Here is a 10,840-nt window from a genome sequence, read left to right on the forward strand (position 1 = left end):
TTATTAAAATCCATTTCGCACACCTGCCAAACCCAGGGCCTCTTGGAGTAAGACTCAGAGTCTATTCGGAATTACGGGTAGTTTTGTGTTGTGACAACATACCGACATGGAATAGAAAAAAAAAATACTGCCATAAGACGTCCCAAATGCGCTTTACAGCCAATTAAGTACTTTTGAAGTGTAGTCACTGTTGTAATGTAGGAAATGCAGCAGTCAATTTGCACCCAAGGTCCCACAAACAGCAATGTGATAATGACCTTTCACTTCATTTTTGATTGGCACATAGCTTCAGCCAATCCTCTCTCCTTCCTTTGGGAGAGGCTGAAATATTTAAAATTAATTTTGAAGCTTTAGAAAGGCAGAAACAATACGTGCCCCCACATGCACTCACTTACCTTTAAGTGTAAATATTTCTTTAAATTTGAGTTGCTGGACAGATTTTGCGCATCCCCATTAGGCTAGATGCTGATGCAAGGGCAAGGTTGTGCTGGGAGTTCATGCTAATTATGTAAATGAGCTAACCCTGCAAAATTCAGCAGTTAGCTCAGTGAACTGTGGGCGAGCTTGGGTCAGGCAGCTAATCATACATGGCACAGATTTTGACAGTCATACAAAAATGAGGCTGTTATTTCCTCCCTTTCTGTAGGTTTCCAGATGCTATGTTTTGTTTGTCCAATCAGGCCAATTGCAAGATCTCTCTCATTGGTTGCTGAATGCAATCGAGAGGTCCAGGGTGATCCACTTCATGATACCGTCTTTACACAGCAAGCACTGAACCTCTGCAGTTTTGATACAGTTGTTCACATCATCCTCCTCCAATGTGTAGCTCAGTAGAACTGTCCCCTCGCTTAGGCGTCTCTTCCTAGCCAATCATAATCACAGCATCTCCAGCAATGGTTTCTTTTTCCTTCCCTGCACAATCACCCCAAGACCGCCCAAAGATCTATCCTTGGCCATCTCCTCTTCCTCACGCTACCCCTTGATGACACTATCAGCAGACGTGGGGTCAACTACTGTACATGCTGATTAACATCCAGCTCCATCTCTCTCAGCCACTCCACAGCCTCCCCCTCCAAAGCCACTCCACTCTCTACCTCTGCCCATGTGATGCAAAAGCCCTCTTCTGTCCATTGTCACCTCCAGTTTCAACTACTCCAATGTTCTCCAGGCTGGCCTCTCACTCTCCAACCTCAGTAAACTTCAGCTCATCCAAACCCGTTGTCCATATGCTACCAAGTCCTGATCACTTGTTATCCTTATCCTTGCTGCCTGTTGTTTTATTGTACATCTACCCTTCCCTTTACCCTATCATTGCTGGCCATGTCTTCAGGCTCCTAGGTCCCACAATCTGGAATACTCTCCCTAAACCCTTCCTTCTCCCTCTCCTCCTTTAAGACCCTCCTTAAAACCCTTCCCCTTCTTTGGCTCAGTGTCGTTATTCTACCTTAAAGGCAACAAGTTGCTTAACACCTCCCTCAAGGAACAGCTGAGATTGCAAGCTCACTATTGGGGAAAGGTGGTGGACAGCATTTGTGGCTCACAGCATTTACACTTCTTACGACTGCTGGACTACACCATATAACTAACAAAAACTTGGCACTAAATTAGCAATTCACTCAGACAGGCCACAAAAATGCCTGGTGTGTTAAATAGAAACATTTGTTTAGGGTGTGCTTTCTTGAGGTTGGGGTTCACATATAGTGTTGGACTTTATGCCACATCAGACCTAACATTATTTAGTACTGGGTGACAAACGTGGACACATATAATGATAACTTTTAACGGGACACATGAATTCACCAGAAATGAAGGGAAGCAGTGTATATTCCTTTCGAAACACAGTGGTCTTTATTGTGAACTATTTTCAAATACGGAATTGGTAGAAATAAAAATGGCATTAATATTCGATTAATCTTTTAGAAAGGGGTTCTGCTGCTGTAAGGAGATTTTCTCTAATTCCACTAAAAATGCTCTAGTACTTCTTTAATATTTTAAAAATATTATAATGGTGCATAATTATTATTTATGCAAGTATAAATAATGTCTGCAGACAGAAGCTGATATACTGCACTTTCTGTCTGGTACATTACATCACCACTTTAACATTTATGCATGGCAGTTTCATTTGCAGTATATTTAAAAAAAAACAAATCTCAAAGATACACAGGATGGGAGAGATGGATCTCTTTAAATAATAAAAATCATGTGCACAACCCTTAATATTTGAGTCATTGCTGTTCAACAGGATTTCTTGTAATTTGAGAGGCTCCCCTCCAAACAAAAAGGTGTTTGAGAGGGGCAAGCCTATCTTTAAAATGGATTTGGGAAGGGGACACATGCTGTAACGTGTGCACAAATAAATGCTTCCCATTCACACTTATATCAGTGGAACTGTATATCTGCATTTTTATACAATGAGCACAAGAAAATTAGGAAGAGGAATAGGCCATTTAGTCCCTCCGGCCTGTTCTGCCACTCAATTAGATCAGAGTTGACTTGTACCTCAACTCCATTTTTTCACCTTTACTCCATACTCCTTGATACCCTCACTCAACGAAAATCTATTTCAATCTTGAATACTCCAACTGTCCTAGCAATCACCGTCTTTTGAGGTAGTGTTCCAGATATCAACTGCCCTCTGTGCGAATAAATGTTTCCTAATTTCGCTCCTGAATGTCCTAACCTAATAACTTTAAGATTATACCTCCTTGTCCTTGATTTCTCCCACCAGAAGAAACAGTTTCTCCATATTTACCCTATGGAATCCCTTAATCATTTTGACCAGGTATTTCATGCCAAAACCATTACAAACAATTGGCTCACTGAGATGCTAATAATGAACAATGATAAAACTGGACAGTCCTAAGAACAAGTTAAGCCACATAGACCAGCAGATCCCAGATGGATTTCTAATCAATGCTGAAATGAATGATTAAGTTAGGAAGGCAAAAGAAGAGCTTGCATTTATATAGTGCCTTTCACAACCTCAGGATATCCCAAAGTACTCTGCAGAGCAATTAAGTACTTTTGAAGAGTAGCCACTGTTGTAATATAGGGAAGAACATGAATAGGGTATGCACTCCTGTTCGTTATCCAGCGATACTTTTTGGACATTTGCATGGGAGGATGCTAGGTAAAAACAGGACTGGTTTGGCTGTGACGTTGCACTCTGTCTCTCCACCCCACAGCACCCTGCCCCCTCCCCCCCCCCCCCACCACTGCCCCCGTGGCTAAATAGCCTGCGACTACTCACCATCAAGGTCCACACGTATATAATGAACACTTGGACAAGATACTGGAAGGGAACCATGCCTTTGGAAGAAGTCAACACTTCCAGCAAAGAAGGGAGAAGAGAAGAGAGGAAAAAAAATCAAGAAGGGATAAATGTTGAGATGGCTGCTGCATGATGCTCATGCTCAGACTTGAAAGCCTAGCACTCAACATAGGTGTTTAGTCAGTTTCCAATTTTTGAAAGGGTCATTCTCATTACTTCAGTTATGGGCACGTCTATACACTCAAGGAATACTGGCCAGTCCTTCCCGGAACATGGCCCCTGTGTTCCCTACACTCGGAGTAAGCTTGGGATTTACTGAGGCTTTAGCCCAATGCTATAAAACCAAAAGCTATGCTTTCCTTTTTCTCCCCCAGTGTTCCCCTCCTTCCTCCCATTCCCTCTTGACTTGAAGGTGTTGACTCCTTGCTGATTCCGTGCGTGCCAGTTTTCTGTGACCTCACCCAAGTAGCCATTATTATGCAAGGACGAGGATGAACCTCGTCAGTCGATTAAACCATGGAAAGTATGCTAAGCACAAAAGCATCCTCATCGACATCCAGGCACATGCACTTCTAGCAGGGCTCACTGGATAACCTTCAGAAGCAGCAAACCTGTCCAATTTTCCTTTTGTAAACCCAGGGACACCGCGGGGAATTATATCTTCCACTGGCCCAGGTGAGACCAGCTAACATAGCAATGATTGAGGAACAAACCTGGGCCCTCCCCTCAGTGTCACCTCCCCCACTGTCTGCTATCTCCCTCCAACTCCAATTTTCTCCCTCCCCCTCAGGCGCTGACTGTGACTGGACTTTTGTTCATAAGTACCAGCAGTTCTTCTGTGTCTTCCCCTTCAAATGACTATTTTGTATCTGTCACCTGGGCAATGAGGTCCCCAGGGTTTTCTCACATGGGACCTCACAATCATTCTCATTTCTGTTCTTATCTTATTTTCACATGTGTATCTTCTAGTAGGAGTCATTAGATTGGAATTGGGAGAAGGAGCCCCTGCCTAATTGAGGAGTATTGAGGCCAACTGCAGAGCCTTTCCGATTGCCTAGCTATGGTCAAAAGCATCAACACAGACTGCTGGGATCAAGCTCAGGGCCAGCAAGCTTACTTCTATAAGGCACTATATAGAAATGAGTCATAAGATCAGGAGGAGGTTGTTCAGATCCGCGAGCCTGCTCCACCATTCAAAATGGCCGTTCAGTACCTCAACTCCAGTTGGCCACCCTGGCTCCATAACCCTGAATAGCCTTACATAACAAATCTATCCATCTCAGTTTTGAAATTCTCAATTGATCTAGCCACAACAGCTTTTTGCGGGAGGACTGTTCTAGATTTCCACTGCCCTTTGTGTGAAGAAGTGCTTTCTGACATTACCCCTGAATGACCAAGCTCTAATTTTAGAACTTGCTCTGGATTCTCCCACCAGAATAAATAGTTTCTCTCTATCGCCCCTATCAAATCCTTTGATCATCTCAATTATATCACCCCTTCATCTTCTATACTCGAGGAAATACAATCCTAGTCTGTGCAACCCGTCCTCATAATTTAACCGTATTAGCCCCGGTAAACTTTGGGTATAGCTGCGCTATACATTCTCCTCTTCCTGAGGTGTGAGTCGCAGAACTAAACGCAGTGCTCCAGATGTGGTCTAACCAGAGATTTATACAACTTTAGCACAACTGCCACCCCTTTGTATTCCTCAGCCATTTTCTGTTTTTTTAAAATTAATTTGCATGGGATGTGGATGTTACTGGCTAGGACATCAATTGCTGCTCATCCCTAATTGCCCTTGAGAAGGTAGGGGTGAGATGCCTTCTTGAACCACTGCAATCCATCTGGCGCAGGTACGCCCACAGTGATGTCAGGGAGGGAGTTCCAGGAGTGTGATCTAGCGACAGTGAAGGAACGGTGATATATTTCCAAGTCATCAAGTGTATGGCTTGCAGGGGAACTTGCAGATGATGGTGTTTCCACACATCTGCTGCCCTTGTCCTTCTAGGTGGAAGAGGTTGCAGGTTTAGAAGGTGCTGTCAAAGGAAGCGTGGTGAGTTTCTGCAGTGCATCTTATATACAGTACACACTGCTGCCACTGTGTGTCGGTGGTGGAGTGAGTGAATGTTTAATATGGTGGATGGATTGCCAATCAAGTGGGCTGCTTTAACCTGGATGGCGTTGAGATTCCTGAGTGTTGTTGGAGCTGCATCCATCCAGGCAAGTGCAGAGTATTCCATCACACTCCTAACTTGTGCCTTGTAGATGGTAGACAGGCACTGGGGAGACAGAAGGTGAGTTACTTACTGCACAATTCCCAGCCTCTGACCTGCTCTTGTAGCCACAGCATTTACGTGGCTGGCCCAGTTCAGTTTCTGGTCATTGGTGACCCCAGGATGTTGATAGTGGGGGAATTCAGCAATGGTAATGCCATTGAACATCCCCACTTCTGACCTTATGATGGACAGAAGGTCATTGATGAAGCAGCTGAAGATGGTCGGGCCGAGGACACTACCCTGAGAAACTCCTGCGGTGATGTCCTGGGGATGAGATGATTGGCCTCCGACAACTATAACCATCTTCCTTTGTTTCTAGGTATAACTCCAACCGGTGGAGAGGTTTCTGCCTGATTCCCATTGACTTCAATTTGGTTAGGGTTCCTTGATACCACACTCGGTCAGATGCTGTATTGATATCAAGGGCATTCACTCTCACCTCACCTCTTGAATTCAGCTTTTTTGTCCATGTTTGGACCAAGGTTGTTATGAGGTCAGCAGCGAGTGGCTCTGGTGGAACTCGGGCAATTCCTTTGCCTGCTAGACCATTGGATGAGCTACCTCCGTACATCTCCAATGATTTTAACACCGTGTTTCAAGCAAATATGTAAAAGTTTAAACAGCCTAATAGCTTTCTGTGAGAGAACATTCCCCATGCAGAAAGTTGCCGTCCGGTTACTGTACTATAATTCATGGACAGCTGGGAAGTTCAGTATTGAGTTAGATGTCACAAGGGAGCAGTTGAATGTCGTGGAGATTTTGACAGCCTTGCTTGGTTTTGTTTGTCCTGGGAGCTTTACCATACATTTACACTGCAATGGCCGTATCTGTGCAAAGTGAAATTGTTTCACAGCAATTCTGCTACTGTAGTCCACCTGCACCCTTAATCTATCTTGGGGTGAGATCTTAAACTGAGGCCCCATCAGCTCTGTCAGGTGCACGTAAAAGATCCCATGGCAATATCTGAGGAAAGTGAGATTTTTAAAATATATTTCATGGGATTTGGGCATCAGTGGCAGGCCAGCATTTGTTGCCCATCCCTAATTGTCCTTGAACTGAGTGGCTTGCTAGGCCATCTCAGAGGGTGTTTAAGAGTCAACCACATTGCTATGGGTCTGGAGTCACATGTAGGCCAGAGCAGGTAAGGACAGCAGATTTCCTTTCCTAAAGAACATTCGTGAATCAAATGGATTTTTACGACAATCAATGACAGTTTCATGGCATCATGACAGAAAGGAGCTTTCAATTCCAGATTGTTATTAATTAATTGCATTTATTACTTAATTGTATTTAAATTCCACCAGCTGCCTTGGGGCCTCTGGATTATTAGTCCAGTGACATTACCACTACGCCACCATCTCCGCTATTATCTCCTGTGTCCTGGTCAACATTTACCTCTCAACCAACACCTAAGAGGGAATATGTGGTCATTATCACATTGCTATTTACATCTGACTACACTTCAAAAGTACTTAATTGGCTGTAAAGTGCTTTAGGATGTCCTGAGGTTGTGAAAGGCGCTATATAAATGCAAGTCTTTTTTTTGAAAAAAATGTGCCTTTTGGTTGAAAATTATTTACTGAATGCTTTTTCATTGCGCACCTTTAACAAGTATCAGTGCCTTGCAGACCTGAAAACAAATGGCTGCCTTCAAAGCTCTTTATTAACAACAATTTGCATTTGTTTAGCACCTTTAAGGTGGTAAAACATTCAAATATGCTTCACAGGAATGTAATCAGAAAATAATTAACACTGAGTCACATAAGGAGATATTAAGATAGGTGACCAGAAACTTGGTTTTAAGGAGTGACTTAATGGAAGAGTGAGGTGGAGACACAAAGAGATTCAGGGAGGGAATTCCACAGCTTAGGTTCTATTTAGCTGCAGGCATAGCTGCCAATGGTGAAGCAAAAGGAGTGGGGGATGCACGAGACCAGAGTTGGAGGAGTGCAGAGATCTCGAAGAGATGTCAGGCTGAAGCAGGTTATAGAGATAGGGACGGGTCAGATCATGGAGAGATCTGAACACCAGGATGAGAACTTTAAAATTCTCCCAGACGCTGGTAGTAAGGAGACTGGTTGGACCTGGAGGAATGCAGCCAGCAAATGCTCCCAGTGATGGGAATGTTGCGGTCGCAGCCTCCAGGCACAGCAGGCAACCATGGTCTCCCAGTCACGGCTCACAACTCATTCCTCAACTGTGGACATGATGGTGAATGAAAAGAGCCTAGGAGTGTGCACAGGAACAAATAACACTGCCCTTCGAGATGCCAGCTTGTTGAGTGTGGTTGTTGATGCTGCTGAATAGATCAAGAGGGGTTATGTAGAGCGGGGGCCAGGGGATGCAGGGGGGAAGGAGAGATGTTTTTGGCACTTAGTGCCCCAGGAATTCTTAATGTAGCTTTGCTCAAAAGTTTACTTATGTCCAGGATGAGAGGATGGCTGTCTGAATTTAATCCAATCTCAGGGTTCAGCTGCTGAGCATAATCTGCACAGGTGACAATAACTGCATTCACAGCTGAATGGTTCTCTTAGAATTCAAGCAGACTCTATACTACAACTGTTCTCTATGCAATGCACATTTTAATTTTAAAACTATTCTACATGCGGCTGACTGGGGATATGAAAAATTTGTTGCCGGCTGCCAGATCAGGTATATTTGGGGTGTTATGTCAGCTTGTTTTGCACTCACTAAGTTCCCAGTATGATTGCGAAGGTTGGAAATCAGAAATAACAGACTGAGTGATGACAGCAATGAGGGGAACAGCTGGATTGCTTTGCTTGTTGTTATCTGTTGTGCTAATCAGAAGCTGCAGTAAAAGAAAAATAACCGAGGCTGCTGGTTTCAACAGAAAAATTGATGGAATCATCGGATGCCAAGGTAATAAAAACCAGTACCCTCTTCCATCCTTGGAAACAAGCAACCTATTTATTTACTATAGACCAGCCTACCTGGTTACCTTTTTCGATAGAAAAACAGAGGTGGAATAGGGGAGAACCTCATGTAATAATTATTTTCACTTATTCAGCCACTACAAACCAGTGGCCTTGGAAGTCCCGACATCACGAGAGACGTGCTTAACAAGCAACGCAATTACTAACGTCTATGCAATATAATTGCACAGGTCTTTAGCATGCCAATGATTTGGCTAACACTTCTTTCCCCTTGAAGACACTGCCCTTTTAATAAACATAAGGGAGCTTTTTTATATTTGCGAGCATTGAGAGGCGGTTACTTATCCAACCTAATCCCTTTTGAAATAACAAGCGACATATTAAAGGCGATTAAAGGATTAGATAAATCAAAGTCTTCAGAAAATTAGACAAAGCTTTAAACTATGCATTTTGCAAAATGCAGACCGTCGAGTTACCAGAACGGCTCTTTATTCCACCCTCTAAATCAAATGCGCAATACAATCATTAAATTCAAGGTATCGTTTGCAAACCAGGTATTACCACATGCATGTAAACAGAGAAGCGAAGGAGTTCAATGCGTCCGTGCAATCAAGAGGGAGAGGGTCCTTTTCAAATGAAATCTCATCCCCTCTGCACCAATTTAACATCCGTATCCCACAACCAGGTCAATTCTGGGCGTCACTTGACAGCATTGTGTGCAGCAACCGATTAGACAGATCTTTAATACATATCTGCAGACAACATGGTCCTCGATTGCACAGTGACAACGTTAGCGCATTACGCTGACATTCACTTTGCCAGCAATGCCAGACACGAATGGTGATCTTACAGCCCTTGCACGATCTCTGCCGCCTCTCGTTCTGCAGTCACAGAGGTGGTCAACCCTGCCCACCTTGCAGGATGAGCGGACTGGCATTGCTGTAGGATGCAGCATCACGCAACATTGCATTGCCCCACTCCAAACGGCAGCCGGACATTGGGTTGCAAAGCACAGATAAGCTGGGGGGTCAGCTGCCCACAGTGAATGACCGAGACGGCGAAAGACACATTGCTGGAGAGAGCCCCTTTCATTTAAAAAAAACTCACCTCCTTTACTTCCGGGAGCTCCCCTTATTATTTTCCATGGACAAGCCTTCTTGCAATTTCACCCGCGCGATCAATGGGAGATGATCCTCGATTTTGCAAAGAAATTAATCATGAAAGAAATATAAAATGAAGTTCTTACATTTCAGCCTACCGCAAGCTGCTATTTTGCCGGATTGGCTGGCTGCGAGTTGGCCATTAGGAATAGCAAAACAGAAGGTGCAACATAACCAGGAATGAACTGGGGATGAAGTCATTCTTTTTTTAAAAAAAAATACAGGATGGCGTCATTGCCAACCAATCAGGATGAGCCTCTGGTGGCTGGAGTGACGTCAGGCTCTTCTCCCGAGCCCTGGGTGCAGATTAAAGGGAGATTGTCTGCACCGCACTGTCACAGTCTTAAAGCAGCAGCGTCCCTTTTGTACACTCGTTCTTAAGGCGCCTTACCGAAGCCAGCATTAAATACCTTCCCTAAATTCCCACAAAATGCATGTTGTTAACATCCAGCTTAAGTATTTGAATAGACTAATTTTACCTTACCCAGTATTTCGCCCCTCCCCTCCTGACACTACATTGGGGGACGACTTCAAGGGCACCAGCAAAATACGTATTCTTCATGTCTAAGTCTCAGTAAGTCTTCTGGACTACGGAGGGCATCATAACTAAACCCAATCAAAGCCTTAACCTTTCTGGTCGACATGTAAGTTCATGGTACACCCTCTTGTCAATGCTTGCATTCTCGTCACACTACCTGAAAGATGTCATTCTCCAGGAAGCATACAAGGAATTAACAAGCCTGTCACCATTTTTATGCTATATGTCCAGAAAATAAGACTAATCTACTCAAATTGTTTTGTTTAAAAAAAGCAAAAGGAACCTAATTATGTTGTCATGTTCCCTATCATTCTGTAAACATCCCGATCTTTAAATTAGCACTGTATTTATTAAATGTACAGGCTATTTTTGTATTTTTATAGAGACAGCATTTATTTATATATTTATAAATGGGCACTTGCAGGGCATTTTTAAAGCATCAAATGCTATATAATTTTAAAGGGAAAAGTACAGTACACATTTTATTGTTCCACATTTTAAAGTATTATTTCCTTATTTTACCACATGCTTGCTAGTGCAGTGAAAAGTGTAGGTGATCTTAGCATCAGTTCTGTGTCACATTCAACAAAGACTCTGTGGAGACTGAGCTGAACAGCTACACTTCCCCAAACAGCTTGTGAATTTGCCAACTGATGGATCACAAATGCCTAATGCGGGGATCCCCTTGGCTGATATCA

At 43.5% G+C, this 10,840-nt stretch overlaps 1 protein-coding gene across 2 annotated transcripts in view; it reads right to left on the reverse strand.

The window, feature by feature from the left end:
- LOC137376963 (dual specificity protein phosphatase 8-like) overlaps positions 1-9,776 on the reverse strand; it is a 210,208-nt gene extending 200,432 nt beyond the window's left edge. Inside the window, exon 1 of one of the 2 annotated variants that reach the window (XM_068045978.1) lies at positions 9,691-9,776. The gene's annotated coding sequence lies outside the window, so the exon portion shown is untranslated. Of the gene's footprint in view, positions 1-9,551 lie in introns of both variants that reach the window. The other variant, XM_068045977.1, reaches the window with a different exon arrangement.
- Positions 9,777-10,840: the final 1,064 nt, after the last annotated feature.

The sequence above is a fragment of the Heterodontus francisci genome, chromosome 14 (assembly GCF_036365525.1).
Source record: "Heterodontus francisci isolate sHetFra1 chromosome 14, sHetFra1.hap1, whole genome shotgun sequence".
Lineage (NCBI taxonomy): Eukaryota > Metazoa > Chordata > Chondrichthyes > Heterodontiformes > Heterodontidae > Heterodontus > Heterodontus francisci.